The 8,134-nt window shown below is 37.1% G+C and overlaps 1 long non-coding RNA gene across 1 annotated transcript; it reads left to right on the forward strand.

Annotated features, from left to right (window-relative positions):
- Positions 1–560: 560 nt before the first annotated feature.
- Positions 561–6,646, forward strand: LOC128249629 (uncharacterized). Its single transcript, XR_008265747.1, has 4 exons — positions 561–798; positions 998–1,323; positions 2,550–2,624; positions 3,250–6,646. It is a non-coding gene; the product is annotated as an uncharacterized LOC128249629 (long non-coding RNA).
- The last annotated feature ends 1,488 nt before the right edge of the window (positions 6,647–8,134 follow it).

Consider the following 8,134-nt stretch of genomic DNA (forward strand, 5'->3'; position numbering starts at 1 on the left):
CAAAGCTCGCAGTTTCATTTAACAGTCTTTTCATACAGTTCTTAAACAGTTTTGTTTATCGTTTATGGTTCATTCATGATTATATGTGGCCTCAACTCCTCCGTCGTTACGACGTTTGGTAAGGTGTTGTAACCCACATACAATCCACTTAGTTCGAAATCAAATCTGTTCGCTTGTCGCAGCTTGCTCGCTATACATTCCTCCACCACTATTGCTTTTGTTTCTTCTTCAAACGTTCCGGGTTCTAATTCCAGCCTTGTGAGTTTTATCAGTCGCAAGTAATAGAAGTCGGCTTTATTTATCAAGCAGGTTATTTGAACTATGCTACTAACAGGGGTGTTAAGCTTGTAACAAAAAAAAAACAGAAACAACATTGAATAAAAAAAATAACTGATTATTCCCACTCCCCCTAAACCACACACTTCTTTGGTTTGAAGCCGTCTCGTACATCTCTCAGTCATCATTGGCTAATACTGAGTAATGTCAGAGTAAGGGTAGGAGGAGAATTAAAATATTACTATATATGTCTATTTCTTTATTGCCCACACTAGGCTAAACGTAGAGGGAGACAAACAAGTACAGACAATTCTTCCCATTATATGTTATTGCTGTCATCAGCCATTCTTCCCCTGATTCGGTTGGCACCCTACCCACTCGCACTTTGACCACACGTTTGCCGCAGTACGAAGGCAGGAGCATCCATTCTTCTGACCTTATAGCCTCTGTGGAGTGCTTTATTGCTACCTCCTCTGTTTTGAAGCGCACCGCCACAGTGGCATATTTTCTCCCTCTCGTAATGTAAGTTGTCTTTTTAATTCTTTGTTACATTCTTTTATGGCTTCTATCGGTGCCACTTCTATTTTTCTTGTAGCTGTCTTCATTGTTTTAAATGTTACTGTTCTTTTTAACACGTTGGCCGATAAATTTTCCGGTGCCGTTAGCTTCAGTATGTTACCTTCCTTAGTGATTAATTTTTCCCTCTTCTTCATCTTTCTAGGTTCCACCTTTATCTCGCGGACCTCCAACTCTTGCACGTCTACTCCTCTGCTCGATGCGGCCGCATAACTTGGGCCTCCCTCCTGCATCTTCTCCATTTTCCCACGATAGGAAAAAAAAAACAATGAACAGCAGCAACAGTTCCAACAATTCAAATCAAACAACAATGGCAACAATTCGATAAATATTTCAACATAAACTCCCGCAATAACTCCGCTAAGCATTTTGCCCGGCGTGCAAACGTTCCTGCCAGCTTTCCGCCCTTTGTTACTCTATATATCGCCCCAAGACCAACGGTTACAGAGTAGGTAGACAAGAATGACAATGGTAAGTTTGGTATCGTTTTATTCCCATCTGTTACTCTACAAAATAATAAGGAATCGACTTTTGAATGTAGTAATATTTGTTCACATTTAGAAAATGTTTTCGTTTATTTTATTTGTTATATTTGTAATTATTTATATATTTAGTAAATGTCTTTTAATAATTTTTAGAGTTGAATTATCCTCTGGGTTGTAAAGTGATCTGTGCGATATAGCCGAAAAAAGTCATATAGACACAATATTTATTACATAAAAAAAAGGAAATATATACACAACTCCTAGAAGCATTAAAAAAAAAGGAAAATGTACATGACTATAGTTGGTTTCTTATTGATAAAATAATTTATCGAAGCGTTTTGATCCGGAGCTACACAACAACGACAAAGAATGGCAAAAACGTACCGAAACGGTTTCAAATCTAACAACGAAGAGATGTAGTCTTATACAATCCCTGTTCTTTGAAAGCATTATTACCCCCTACTCACGTCCCGTGTTCACTTTTAACCCATTAAAGACGTATTACAAAACGGTACTTAATTTTAATTCTGTCTTCAACAACACCCGTTTTCTAGTCTTCAGAATTCTCTTTAGAACTACATAATTTAAAGAGATATTCTTAAATTCCTATTTTAATTTAAATAAATTGTTTATGAGATTTTACTAATATTTTTTGTTTTATTCTTCAGATATTGAATATAATCCTTTATATTGCGGAACTGCTACTACTAAATTCATTTACAATGTTGAGCCCCATCTATGCTAAGTCACTTGTTCAAAATGTCTTAATGTGGTTTTGAAATAAGATATGTGTGCTGAATAATTCAATTGAATTTGTAAAGATTTTGTAAAGAATTTGTAAAGGTCTCGGAGGGGCGACTGGTTTCAGCTATTTCAATTCTCTGAAGAACCATTGTAAATGTTCTTATTTTTTTATTTTTTTTTTTTTTGTACTTTTGACTAGTTTAACCCCCAGAAGACTTGATTGTAAAAGAACAAAAATTGTTGAAGCTTTCCTGCTTTCATCCTATCGTTTTACTAAACGTAGTCTTCGCAATGTAATTCAACATTATAATGGATGTGGTTAATTATGAAGGAATTCAACTGCTATTTCTAGCAGGTCACAGACCACGATAATGCTCCCTCTTGGGTTCGACTGCTATTTTTGTCCCATCTTTTGAGTTTCTAGTCAAATCATTCAATACAATATTCCTATTTTTCTTTCGTTTTCAGGTAGTGAATTTGCATCCACGTAGGATAGGCTGTAGTTCAAATGAGGAACACCTGTTGGAAATTATATTGCTTCGAGTAAGGCTTCAACGTACTTTAAGCTATTTGATTCTGAGAAACGTATTCCTAGAGCCATATTTGACTTAGAACCCACGGTTGTTAAGCATAAACGTGTCAAACTTTCTTTTTAAATTAAGCGAATTGACAATCCGTGCATTTAATGCTTTGGTTAATCAATCATCTGTATTGTCTTTCTTTTGGAAAAGAGCTCTAAGGAAATTCATGACAAAATGAAGCAGTTAAGCCTTTTTATTGTTATATCTTTAAACGCCGTTAAATACATAGTTTTCTGAAATATTGGAAAATATTTCAAAATTGTATTGTACAACAGAACTCAGAACAAAATGTGACTATAATCTCAGTTAAACGCAAGTAGATCACTAAAATTCTGTTATAAATTTATTCGTTATTTGAATGTAATTATGTGAAATTAATTCCGTGTCGTACATAAAACTACCTTTATGTTATAGAATTAGGACTTTTGATTGAACGACTGATAAAGCAAGTCCCAATAAAATTTAGTTAGTAATCTATCAATTTCATATTTTGCTTATAAGTACATCTTTTTTTTTTTTTTTTAATGATTGTATTTATATTGCCGGTTTGATGTGATGTGATTATTGCTCAATATCTTATTTTCCAGATGAAATACGTGCTGGAAAATAAATGCAAACAATTATTACAGTCGGATCGACCAATCGCCTCCTTGACCGATGTGTTACCTACACAGTTGCAAAACAAATTTTTGAGGAATATTCTACAAATTCGTAAACTGTTGAACAATTCTTCGGCCTGCAAGGCTTCTTGATTTTCCAATCTTAGCGGTGGCACTAGTTCTGGATTTACAACTTTTTTAATGATGAATCTGGTAGCAGACTTCAAGGAGAAAACTAAACTGAAATTTTCAGTTCATCTATCACCACGAGTTTCTACAGCTGTTGTAGAATAGAATTGTTCCGTTCTACTACAACTACTCATGCTAATCTAGAATATTCTAATTACTCATTTATGTTCGACAATGAAACATTTTATGAAATCTGTTAAAGACATTTTAGATGTTGGGTACCCAACGTTGATGCACTTAAATGTTCTAATTGCTTAGGTCGTGAATTCTATTATTGCATTTCTAAGGTATGTTGGATCTCTTAATGTGGATGTGAACGACTTTTCTATTAACTTGGTACCCTACCCCAGGCTACATTTTCCGTTAGGAAATATTAAATCGTATTATTTACTAGATAACTCCCGCGGATGGCTCTAGATTGAGCCTTGGGCCCAACAATGGCACTTCATGCATTGAGTACATATTAAATGTTATTAAACTTGAATAATATTTTTCGAACAATTAAGTTTTCATCGAAACAATGAAATAACTTGTCTGTTTGGAACTTATGGCAAAGCTGCATGATAAACATTTTTGTTCTTCCTATTCGGGGTCAGTTCAAATAGTTTGTTTTCATTCTCATCTCTTGAACAACCAAAATAGAGCTGACCGTGAGAAAAACGGGGTTCCATCAAATGAAGCCCAGTTACTTGCAATTTGATTGTCCTTGGGACTTATTGACTGACATTGCATAGCTCACTCTCACTGGACATTGAAGTCTTTTGAACTCAAAAGGAAGATCTGGAGGAGTTAAGGGGATTCTTCGAATCAAAACCTTTACCTTTCTTGAACCAGTAAGGATCTCTGCTTCCAAGAGATGAGGAAGCATCTTCTTGACAATTAACCTTGTTCCATTACAATACTTTGGAGGATCCAGATTTTTCAATGGCATAACTGGCACATTTTATTTTAGTTCCAGCTTGTGTGATGGCATTCCATGAGGTTTCAATGAGTTCATGAACTCTATTTGACAATTCACTGCCTGCTCTTCTTCAACCACAGTATCAATGGAAAAGTACTTCATACTCTCTTTTGGAATTTCTTGGAGAAATTTCCAGTTGTTGATGTCCAGTTTCATTCTTGAGAGCTAATATGGCCCTCTCACAAAGCCAGTTTGAATCCATGAAATGGAATGGTGCTTAATGATTGGATAAACATGGCTATCAAGTCTTGGATACTTGCGACTGAAATTCCACAACCATTTGTTAGTGAAATATCTGTAGTTTGGTCCATTTTGATGGTTCCATTGCCAAGCTGCAACAGAAAAGTAGCAAATCTTCCTGCTTCAAGGTCACCTGTGATTCTAACTCTTATGTTTGTTTTCGAGCTGAGTCTTTTATCATGGCTCCAGATGTAAGAATTTTTCAGGCAATCATTGATTTCATCAGATGGAGGTCCTCTTGCAATGACTGATAATGTTTGTTTAAAACCACCAGAGAGTAGCACAATGATACCTGCCATGATTTGTGAATTGTCTAATGTATTGGAATGTTTTGCCCAGGGCTTCAAATGTTCGCTTGTGTGCCATGGTACATTCATTACAGACAATGAAACTTCTTTCCCCCAGTAGTTTAGCTAAGTTGGTTCCTTTCCTGATGTTTCAAATAGTGGTTTCATTGTAGTTCAACTCCAATGGAAGTTTGAAAGTGCTGTATGCCTTTCAGGCAAAAGGGTAGCAGAAATTCCAGATGATGCTATTGTTAGGGCTACTTTCTTTGGACTTTCACTGCAGATACAAGGTTGGTTATAAAAGTTTTGCCAGTACCTCCAAGTGCATCCAAGAAGAAAATCCCTCCATTGTTGTTATTATCAACAGATATTTGTTTATTAGCCACAGGGACCCAATATAGAAGGGGCTGCACAAGGACAGACAACACAACGTGGAGACATAAAAATATGAACAGATGAATGAAATGAATTATAAAATAGAGGATGAAATGGCTGTTCCTACCCCACTATGGAGTAGACCACTTGACTGTTTTGTTTATTTTTTACACAGTTGATCAATTATCAAGAACACTTTTTCCATACTTTCTGCACATATGGTTGTGATGCAAGTGCCTGATGCACCCTTATCAGACGGGTGGTTATGACTGGTATACTGAGCTTCGTATATTTTACTCCGCTTTGATCGCACGCACTGCTTTCTCAGTAATAGTAATAGTGGTTGTAAATTTTGTCACAAGTGCATCAATTTTGGTGGAGAGTATGAGTCGATTACAGCTACCCCAGTGCTTAACCGGCACTTATTTTATCGACCCGAAAGGATTTTATCGACCCCGAAAGGACTATTCCATGTCCCAGTGGGTCTGTTTTTCCAAAATTTTTCGTGTTGTCGCTCATAATTTTCAGTGTCAACAACAGCACACATCGTTTCCTCTGGGTAATTCTTTGGTAGCATATTCACTTTTGTAGCTATTTTTATTTTGTCTAACTTCTTCTCAATGGCCGAGCTCTTTGTATAGAACATAAAATATTTCTTTTTTTATGCTCGGCCAGAGATGCTTAGGTGTGTTTGTTTTGTGTCATCAGGTACTTCTATGCTTTCAGGGACCTCATTAGATCCGATTGGGTGGCCCGGCTAATTGACTCCAGGCCGTAACCCTACCAATTAACTGTTTAGTTCTGGTTGCTTGTATAACTTTCGCCTACTCTTTCGTATTGGCAAGTATGGCTGCTGCTATCCAAGTCTATCTAATGTCTGGCGGAATGCTGCTAATCCTAACTCTAAAGATGCGTTTCCCGCAGCCATTCGTCTGTCCTTATTAGTACAGTGGAGTGTTTGAATGCCACCTCTTTGAAAGCAAACCTTACTTCCACTGTACCGTATCTCCTTTCTCTGGTGTAGGAGGAGATGTCTCTTCTCACCATATCTAAGCACTTTTCAATATCATCCTCCGGTGTTATCTCTATTTTCTTCCTTTTTCAAGTACAGAGTTCTGTACATGACCGTACGTCTTCTCACACTTTCGGCTGCTTCTTCTGGAAGGGTCAACTTTGCGTTCGACCCTTCCCTTTCTATCAATTACATGCAGCCACTCAGTGTTTCTTCGTGAATAATGACTTTCCACATTTACAACTGCTTCACTATGGTTCCTTTCTCTGCTGCAGACGCGTAGCTTCCGGCTCGCGCGCCCTCACGCTCAACATCCATTTCGAACATTTTTCCTACCCCAAATAGGGGGAAAAAATTTCAAAAAAAAACAAAAAAAAAAACACAAGCTTGCTGAACAAGCTATGCGTTTTTAAACACACAGTAAGAATTTGAATAAAAATTCCATAATTCTGGACACGAAGCTTCGAACACAATCAGTCACATTAACTTCAACTGAACATTACAGACTAAGGATTAGTCAATGGGAGGGCTCTTGGTTCAACAGGGACTCATTGTTTTGAACACTTTGTCACAGTTCTTCCATTTTACATCTTGTTTCTCACAAAATTTCTGTTCATTTGTCCAGTTTCTCTGTTTGGTTTTGGCAGACCAAAATTGCTGAGATCTCTTTAAGCCAAGTTCATCACTTTGTCTTCAATTTCATAGAGTGCTTAATTTGTAGTCTGAGGATTCATTTCCAATCCTGGATGAAAAATATCCTCACTGAGTCTCTTGATATTTTCCCCAAAGAGTAACTGGGTTGAAAGTTCGCAGATGGCAATCATTACTGCAAACCGATCTCTGGCTTGTTTTGGACAATTTGTTGCAGTTGCTTCCTCCAGAGTCATATCCTAATGATGATCATCTTCTGTAAAGCCAAGCTCTATACATGTTTGTAAGTCCCTTGACAACTCCATCAATTTTTCTCGAGTTTTGAAATGGTGTTGGGCCCCTTTATGCAATGAAGCAGCATTCTGAGAAAGAAGCATTCAGGATTTCTTGGATGGACTCCAAGTACATTTCCCATTTTGGTTCCAGATTCAGTTGGATGAGGTTCTTGCTTCTTCCTCTGCAATTTTTCAGCTTTTGTAGGTGTAGTATTTGAAAACTTCAGGTTACAGGATTGTTCTTGCAAAGTCATCACAGTTCGAAAAATGCCATTAGTGTTGCGTTCTTAATAGTTTCAGTCGTCAGTTCTCTTGCATTTTCTTCTGTGAAATAAACTTTGTTCATTTTCCAAGTGAACTGACAGCTGCTGAATTGAAGGCCTTCGGTCATGAATTGGAAAGCTAAGGATTGTCCAGGCAGCCTCAATGGAAGAGATGCATCGGCCTATTTGAAACTTTTGTACTTTACATTGATTTTCCAGACCAAATACTGCTTGGTCACTTCCCTTGTCAATGTATTTACATATTTAATTGACTTCATACTGTTGCAGTACTCTGCATTTATGTGAGCACCAAATGCTTTGCTTAGTCGCAGGCAAAAAGGAACAACCCACCGATTGTCAATGACACTTTCTTGTGCTCTATTATTCTGAGTGGAAGTGTGACTCCCTTCTGGCTTTTTTCTTTTGTATTTCAGATAGCCATCGAGACCAGACTGAGTCTCTTTGGTAAACTCATTTGGAAAGTTCTTGCTACACTTCTTGTCAGTCATGCAAAGAGATTCATGATTGAGAGAACCACATGGGCCATGAATCATGTTCTTCTTGATGATTTCAAAAAGGAATGGATCTTTAATGGGATTTGTTAGCTCAGTGCTGATGAT

The sequence above is a fragment of the Octopus bimaculoides genome, chromosome 16 (genome assembly GCF_001194135.2).
Source record: "Octopus bimaculoides isolate UCB-OBI-ISO-001 chromosome 16, ASM119413v2, whole genome shotgun sequence".
NCBI classification, from domain to species: domain Eukaryota; kingdom Metazoa; phylum Mollusca; class Cephalopoda; order Octopoda; family Octopodidae; genus Octopus; species Octopus bimaculoides.